The sequence below is a fragment of the Haliotis rufescens genome, unplaced genomic scaffold (genome assembly GCF_023055435.1).
Source record: "Haliotis rufescens isolate VD_foot unplaced genomic scaffold, xgHalRufe1.0.p SCAF_7, whole genome shotgun sequence".
Classification (NCBI taxonomy): Eukaryota; Metazoa; Mollusca; class Gastropoda; order Lepetellida; family Haliotidae; genus Haliotis; species Haliotis rufescens.
Window position 1 is genome coordinate 4,693,082 of NW_025964361.1, and position 9,475 is coordinate 4,702,556.

Below are 9,475 nucleotides of genomic sequence, written 5' to 3' on the forward strand. Positions count from 1 at the left end.
TCATTTACTCTTAACACGCACACAATACACACCACACAAACATACATATTCATTCAGTCTCTCTCTCTCTGTGTCTCTCCTCTCTCTCACCACACACACACACACATGCTCATTCAATCTTATATTTACTCTCACACAAAACGCACACATACATACAAACCTGCTCATTCATTTCACTTACTTGCACACATTCAGACATTAAAAGGATAAAGGAGTCTAAGAGAAGATCTTCCTAAAGAAGGCAGCCGCCTCCTCGTCAGCGCCTTTCTAAAGGGATGAATCTCTCTGTCATCCACAAAGCTGTGGGTCGTCCTCGTCCCTCGTACACCCAGTAGTCACTGTCATCATCGTCACTTGGGGCAGGATAGTAATCAGCGTGGTTGATGGTGACGGGGGCGGGGAGCGTCTCACCGTAGACAGGGCGGGCCCAGAACGGAGTGAAGACGCTCAGGGGGTCGGGACAACGGGAAGGGGACACAGCCAGGGAACGCTACACATCGAGGGGGGTGGAGGGAGGGACAAAGGAAGTCAGGTCAGACAGAAATACGGGATACTTTTGCAAAGAAAACGAATCACAGTTTATTATAGGGACTGGGCAGACTTAATGTGCAACAAATCAGCTATACTAGACGGAAGAATTTACAGGGTGGGCATGTAAATTTATACATACACAGTCGGACTCCTCATCCTGAGACGGCCACAAACTCACAGCCGCAGGAGTGCCATAATAGCGAATTATGTCCTCCCGAGCTGAAAAAGAAAAACGAAAGCTAGGCTCAGTTAAATGTACGCCGACGGCTACGTTCAAAAAATCACAATTTACGACTTCTGACAGCTACAGTATGTCACTCGACCTCGGCCTTTGACACCTCGAACTCCAAGTGTATGTAGGGGTTACAGGCTGTGCTGCAAGACGACATTTAACCAATAAAATGGGCCAAACAGCTGCTTTTCACGTTAATACAGGTTATCTTACATCTGTACTACATCGCCCGACACTATAATGTACGAACAGGTTTCATCTGAGCACCACATGTCAAGTTTACAATCTAAAAATGTTCAGTTTAAGACAATTGCAAATGGCGGCCGCCATCTTCAGTCCCGATACAGCTGCCTAACAACGACCAATTTCACGTCTAATTTAACATCCTTAATACTGTTAAGTGGAATAATTGTGATCTTAAATTACCTTGAATGTGAAGCCTTGTATTCATCTTGGAAGAAGAAACACTTGGAATGATACAGCAGTTAGCAAAACGTAGAGGTCAGCGGAGCAAAAGCGATCGTTTTTCTGTTGAAAACAGAAGGGACGTCGATAACGGCAACGGTAACTACGTTACGGAGTTCGAGGGAGTCAGAACGAGGCTCATCGCCAGCTTCCGGCCTGGTCAAGCCTAATGGCATTGCCGAGGGTGAAACTGCCGGGTTTATTTCGTCTGAACACCGGATTAAGTTGTAACTTACAACTGAAACGTTGCCTACATCAGTTTGAAAACATTGTGCAGGTTGAAACTGGTTGTTTTTCCTGCCTCCATTACTCGAAACAGGGTGAATTTGTTCACTTTTATATGGATCATCTCTTGTAGACATTAACCTTAAACGTTTGCTAGGACGAATAGCGATACCATATAACGACCCTCTATTATACCAGCCTTCACAATACCTTTTACATTCGACAGACTGACACGGGCTAGCAGGCTAGTAAGAATGCCCATCTCTGATAATCCAAGTAGGATTGGGGATTATTCCCTAGCCTACAGGGATAAAATAAAAGTTAAATGGTACTGGTAAATACCAACGTGTGCAGCGACAGTTCTTATTTGGTTTGATTTCTAATCTGGAAAAAACGACGACCACAGAAAATTGCTAATAGGAGAGAAAGATAAATGACAAGCATATTGGTTATCTACTATACTAGGCCTAAGGGGCCGACCATTTCATGTTCTGTTGGAAGGGGGAGTGGGCGACCTTGGATGTTTGTATGGAGACTAGATATTTTTCAGCTACAAATGCAAAATCAGCTAAAATTATGAGCCTAAATAAAACATTTTTCAAAATCCCACCTTGCAACAACGTATTTTTGGTGGCTGACATGTCTTTTTGTCCAACAGATGGAAGCATAATTAGTTTTCAATCAATTTCGGAGACAATATATTTATTTTCTGAAAAAAAATCCTAGCCACCCACACACTCACCAGTCAGAGAAATCCTATGACCGTCCCATTTTGAAAACGCTGATGTGGACGTACAGGGGTAGAATTCAGACCCCTTGTATTATTTAGGTATTTTTGTAGAATGCAAGAAACGAATATTACGTCATATATATATACATCAATCTACTCTTGCATACGAGTAGGTGTCAGTATAGGCTTGCTTCTTGCGCCTGGCCTCGACCTATGTATAAAAGCATGCCCTCTGCAATATCTGAAGACCGAGGGCCAAAGGACCAGCAGTGAGGTCGACTCCTGTAAAGCCATAATGATGAGACGAGTGGAATCTAATATTGACTGGGGCGAAGGGAGATCACTCTCAACCCCCTTGTCCGACTACTGCTATTAGTTGGGTGAAGTGCTCGTAATATATCCCATGTGGCGGCACTTGTGTTTTAAGAGAAGGCAATTCTCCATTCCGCACTCCTTTAAAGGAAGCCACAGTTATTGTTACATTAGAAACGATGAGCTATTATATTGGAATAAAAAATTTATTCCAGGATAACAAAGTGTCAGAGAGCTGTCCTCAGAGAATATCCCGTGTCACAATTGTCGCCACATAAACATTTAGAAGTGTCTGATCTTAAGGTAAACCCCACCTACTTAGAAATCTTCTGCTAAGTGCAGATCATGAAACTGGGACACAGCAGCACAGCAATATAGGGGCAACATTCACTTTTTAACAATATCCATATGAATTTATGTTCTCATGTTCGTAAACCCTGGGATTTGGGCAGATGCCAATATTGCCGATGCTGCTGTCACCCAGATATTATTAGCTGTAAGGAAGAAACACTGTAGAGAAAACAAACAACTTGTGTATACATTACATAAAACATTTATTCAGATGACCGAAAGTCGAAAGTAATATGCCACAAGGGAGGATCCCAAAAACGGGCCAAAATTGTATAGAAAGTATGATCTTGTGCCATCCTAATAAGCCAAGAGGTTTGCCAAAAGGAAACTGAAAGTTGGGCCAAAACTGTGAGCCTAAAAATACGCCAAAAATACGCTGGAATGGTAGTCTCTCTCTCTCTCTCTCGTCTCTCTCTCTTCTCTCTCTTCTCTCTACCTCTCTCTCTCTCTCTCTTCTCTCTCTCTCTCTCTCTCTCTCTCTCTAATACACACATACATGTAGGTTCGTTCATTCACTCCAGCTCACATCTCTAACATATATACACAATATACACTCTCCCTTCTCACACATACATACACACATCATACATACATGCTCATTCACTCTCTCACACTCACACACAAACACTCACACACACATACACACATACATGCATACAGACAGGACATGATAATTCAATCTTTCATTTACTTCTTACACGCACACAATACACACACACAAACATACATATTCATTCAGTCTCTCTCTCTCTCTGTCTCTCTCTCTCTCTCTCACACACACACACACATGCTCATTCAATCTTATATTTACTCTCACACAAACGCACACATACATACAAACCTGCTCATTCATTCACTTACTTGCACACATTCAGACATTAAAAGGATAAAGGAGTCTAAGAGAAGATCTTCCTAAAGAAGGCAGCCGCTCTCGGTCAGCGCCTTTCTAAAGGGATGAATCTCTCTGTCATCCACAAAAGCTGTGGTCGTCCTCGTCCCTCGTACACCCAGTAGTCACTGTCATCATCGTCACTTGGGGGCAGGATAGTAATCAGCGTGGTTGATGGTGACGGGGGCGGGGAGCGTCTCACCGTAGACAGGGCGGGCCCAGAACGGAGTGAAGACGCTCAGGGGGTCGGGACCAACGGGAAGGGGACACAGCCAGGGAACGCTACACATCGAGGGGGTGGAGGGAGGGAACAAAGGAAGTCAGGTCCAGACAGAAATACGGGATACTTTTGCAAAGAAAACGAATCACAGTTTATTATAGGGACTTGGCAGACTTAATGTGCAACAAATCAGCTATACCTAGACGGAAGAATTTACAGGGTGGGCATGTAAATTTATACATACACAGTCGGACTCCTCATCCTGAGACGGCCACAAACTCACAGCCGCAGGAGTGCCATAATAGCGAATTATGTCCTCCCGAGCTGAAAAAGAAAAACGAAAGCTAGGCTCAGTTAATGTACGCCGACGGCTACGTTCAAAAAATCACAATTTACGACTTCTGACAGCTACAGTATGTCACTCGACCTCGGCCCTTTGACACCTCGAACTCCAAGTGTATGTAGGGTTACCAGGCTGTGCTGCAAGACGACATTTAACCAATAAAATGGGCCAAACAGCTGCTTTTCACGTAATACAGGTTATCTTACATCTGTACTACATCGCCCGACACTATAATGTACGAACAGGTTTCATCTGAGCACCACATGTCAAGTTTACCATCTAAAATGTTCAGTTAAGACAATTGCAAATGGCGGCCGCCATCTTCAGTCCCGATACAGCTGCCTAACAACGACCAATTTCACGTCTAATTTAACATCTTAATACTGTTAAGTGGAATAATTGTGATCTTAAATACCTTGAATGTGAAGCCTTGTATTCATCTTGGAAGAAGAAACACTTGGAATGATACAGCAGTTAGCAAAACGTAGAGGTCAGCGGAGCAAAAGCGATCGTTTTTCTGTTGAAAACAGAAGGGACGTCGATAACGGCAACGGTAACTACGTTACGGAGTTCGAGGAGTCAGAACGAGGCTCATCGCAGCTTCCGGCCTGGTCAAGCCTAATGGCATTGCCGAGGGTGGAAACTGCCGGGTTTATTTTCGTCCTGAACACCGGGATTAAGTTGTAACTTACAACTGAAACGTTGCCTACATCAGTTTGAAAAAACATTGTGCAGGTGAAACTGGTTGTTTTTCGTGCCTCCATTACTCGAAACAGGGTGAATTTTGTTCACTTTTATATGGATCATCTCTTGTAGACATTAACCTTAAACGTTTGCTAGGACGAATAGCGATACCATATAACGACCCTCTATTATACCAGCCTTCACAATACCTTTTACATTCGACAGACTGACACGGGCTAGCAGGCTAGTAAGAATGCCCATCTCTGATAATCCAAGTAGGATTGGGGAATTATTCCCTAGCCTACAGGGATAAAATAAAAGTTAAATGGTACTGGTAAATACCAACGTGTGCAGCGACAGTTCTTATTTGGTTTGATTTCTAATCTGGAAAACGACGACCACAGAAAATTGCTAATAGGAGAGAAAGATAAATGACAAGCATATTGGTTATTACTATACTAGGCCTAAGGGGGCCGACCATTTTCATGTTCTGTTGGAAGGGGGAGTGGGCGACCTTGGATTTTGTATGGAGACTAGATATTTTTCAGCTACAAATGCAAAATCAGCTAAAAATTATGAGCCTAAATAAAACATTTTTCAAAATCCCACCTTGCAACAACGTATTTTTGGTGGCTGACATGTTCTTTTTGTCCAACAGATGGAAGCATAATTAGTTTTCAATCAATTTCGGAGACAATATATTTATTTTCTGAAAAAAATCCTAGCCACCCCACACACTCACAGTCAGAGAAATCCTATTGACCGTCCCATTTTGAAAACGCTGATGTGGACGTACAGGGGTAGAATTCAGACCCCTTGTATTATTTAGGTATTTTTGTAGAATGCAAGAAACGAATATTACGTCATATATATATACATCAATCTACTCTTGCATACGAGTAGGTGTCAAGTATAGGCTTGCTTCTTGCGCCTGGCCTCGACCTATGTATAAAAGCATGCCCTCTGCAATATCTGAAGACCGAGGGCCAAAGGACCAGCAGTGAGGTCGACTCCTGTAAAGCATAATGATGAGACGAGTGGAATCCAATATTGACTGGGGCGAAGGGAGATCACTCTCAACCCCTTGTCCGACTACTGCTATTAGTTGGGTGAAGTGCTCGTAATATATCCCATGTGGCGACACTTGTGTTTTAGAGAAGGCAATTCTCCATTCGCACTCCTTTAAAAGGAAGCCCACAGTTATTGTTACATTAGAAACGATGAGCTATTATATTGGAATAAAAAATTTATTCCAGATAACAAAGTGTCAGAGAGCTGTCCTCAGAGAATATCCCGTGTCACAATTGTCGCCACATAAACATTTAGAAGGTGTCTGATCTTAAGGTAACCCCACCTACTTAGAAATCTTCTGCTAAGTGCAGATCATGAAACTGGGGACACAGCAGCACAGCAATATAGGGGCAACATTCACTTTTTAACAATATCCATATGAATTTATGTCTCATGTTCGTAAAACCCTGGGATTTGGGCAGATGCCAATATTGCGATGCTGCTGTCACCCAGATATTATTAGCTGTAAGGAAGAAACACTGTAGAGAAAACAAACAACTTGTGTATACATTACATAAAACATTTATTCAGATGACCGAAAGTCGAAAGTAATATGCCACAAGGGAGATCCAAAAACGGGCCAAAATTGTATAGAAAGTATGATCTTGTGCCATCCTAATAAGCCAAGAGGTTTGCCAAAAGGAAACTGAAAGTTGGGCCAAAACTGTGAGCCTAAAAATACGCCAAAAATACGCTGGAATGGTAGGTCTCTCTCTCTCCTCTCTCTCTCTCTCTCTCTCTCTCTCTCTCTCTCTCTCTCTCTCTCTCTCTCTCTCTAATACACACATACATGTAGGTTCGTTCATTCACTCCAGCTCACATCTCTAACATATATACACAATATACACTCTCACCTCTCACACATACATACACACATCATACATACATGCTCATTCACTCTCTCACACTCACACACAAACACTCACACACACATACACACATACATGCATACAGACAGACATGATAATTCAATCTTTCATTTACTCTTACACGCACACAATACACACACACAAACATACATATTCATTCAGTCTCTCTCTCTCTCTCTCTGTCTCTCTCTCTCTCACACACACACACACACATGCTCATTCAATCTTATATTTACTCTCACACAAACGCACACATACATACAAACCTGCTCATTCATTCACTTACTTGCACACATTCAGACATTAAAAGGATAAAGGAGTCTAAGAGAAGATCTTCCTAAAGAAGGCAGCCGCTCTCGTCAGCGCCTTTCTAAAGGGATGAATCTCTCTGTCATCCACAAAGCTGTGGTCGTCCTCGTCCTCGTACACCCAGTAGTCACTGTCATCATCGTCACTTGGGGCAGGATAGTAATCAGCGTGGTTGATGGTGACGGGGGCGGGGAGCGTCTCACCGTAGACAGGCGGGCCCAGAACGGAGTGAAGACGCTCAGGGGGTCGGGACAACGGGAAGGGGGACACAGCCAGGGAACGCTACACATCGAGGGGGTGGAGGGAGGGACAAAGGAAGTCAGGTCAGACAGAAATACGGGATACTTTTGCAAAGAAACGAATCACAGTTTATTATAGGGACTGGGCAGACTTAATGTGCAACAAATCAGCTATACTAGACGGAAGAATTTACAGGGTGGGCATGTAAATTTATACATACACAGTCGGACTCCTCATCCTGAGACGGCCACAAACTCACAGCCGCAGGAGTGCCATAATAGCGAATTATGTCCTCCCGAGCTGAAAAAGAAAAACGAAAGCTAGGCTCAGTTAAATGTACGCCGACGGCTACGTTCAAAAAATCACAATTTACGACTTCTGACAGCTACAGTATGTCACTCGACCTCGGCCCTTTGACACCTCGAACTCCAAGTGTATGTAGGGGTTACAGGCTGTGCTGCAAGACGACATTTAACCAATAAAATGGGCCAAACAGCTGCTTTTCACGTAATACAGGTTATCTTACATCTGTACTACATCGCCCGACACTATAATGTACGAACAGGTTTCATCTGAGCACCACATGTCAAGTTTACCATCTAAAATGTTCAGTTAAGACAATTGCAAATGGCGGCCGCCATCTTCAGTCCCGATACAGCTGCCTAACAACGACCAATTTCACGTCTAATTTAACATCTTAATACTGTTAAGTGGAATAATTGTGATCTTAAATACCTTGAATGTGAAGCCTTGTATTCATCTTGGAAGAAGAAAACACTTGGAATGATACAGCAGTTAGCAAAACGTAGAGGTCAGCGGAGCAAAAGCGATCGTTTTTCTGTTGAAAACAGAAGGGACGTCGATAACGGCAACGGTAACTACGTTACGGAGTTCGAGGAGTCAGAACGAGGCTCATCGCCAGCTTCCGGCCTGGTCAAGCCTAATGGCATTGCCGAGGGTGAAACTGCCGGGTTTATTTCGTCTGAACACCGGGATTAAGTTGTAACTTACAACTGAAGCGTTGCCTACATCAGTTTGAAAACATTGTGCAGGTGAAACTGGTTGTTTTTCGTGCCCTCCATTACTCGAAACAGGGTGAATTTTGTTCACTTTTATATGGATCATCTCTTGTAGACATTAACCTTAAACGTTTGCTAGGACGAATAGCGATACCATATAACGACCCTCTATTATACCAGCCTTCACAATACCTTTTACATTCGACAGACTGACACGGGCTAGCAGGCTAGTAAGAATGCCCATCTCTGATAATCCAAGTAGGATTGGGGGAATTATTCCCTAGCCTACAGGGATAAAATAAAAGTTAAATGGTACTGGTAAATACCAACGTGTGCAGCGACAGTTCTTATTTGGTTTGATTTCTAATCTGGAAAAACGACGACCACAGAAAATTGCTAATAGGAGAGAAAGATAAATGACAAGCATATTGGTTATTACTATACTAGGCCTAAGGGGCCGACCATTTCATGTTCTGTTGGAAGGGGGAGTGGGCGACCTTGGATTTTGTATGGAGACTAGATATTTTTCAGCTACAAATGCAAAATCAGCTAAAATTATGAGCCTAAATAAAACATTTTTCAAAATCCCACCTTGCAACAACGTATTTTTGGTGGCTGACATGTTCTTTTTGTCCAACAGATGGAAGCATAATTAGTTTTCAATCAATTTCGGAGACAATATATTTATTTTCTGAAAAAATCCTAGCCACCCACACACTCACAGTCAGAGAAATCCTATTGACCGTCCCATTTTGAAAACGCTGATGTGGACGTACAGGGGTAGAATTCAGACCCCTTGTATTATTTAGGTATTTTTGTAGAATGCAAGAAACGAATATTACGTCATATATATATACATCAATCTACTCTTGCATACGAGTAGGTGTCAGTATAGGCTTGCTTCTTGCGCCTGGCCTCGGCCTATGTATAAAAGCATGCCCTCTGCAATATCTGAAGACCACGGGCCAAAGGACCAGCAGTGAGG

At 42.9% G+C, this 9,475-nt stretch overlaps 1 long non-coding RNA gene across 4 annotated transcripts in view; it reads right to left on the bottom strand.

Moving 5' to 3' along the window:
• The window catches only part of LOC125376043, a 9,464-nt gene extending 1,219 nt beyond the window's left edge, over positions 1-8,245 (bottom strand). The window contains exons 1-6 of one of the 4 annotated variants that reach the window (XR_007218928.1): positions 7,692-7,908; positions 4,714-4,815; positions 4,200-4,279; positions 1,190-1,291; positions 671-750; positions 325-490 (exon numbers count right to left, since the gene is read on the bottom strand). This is a non-coding gene — a long non-coding RNA (uncharacterized LOC125376043). The other 3 variants (XR_007218927.1, XR_007218929.1, XR_007218926.1) reach the window with 3 other exon arrangements.
• Positions 8,246-9,475: the final 1,230 nt, after the last annotated feature.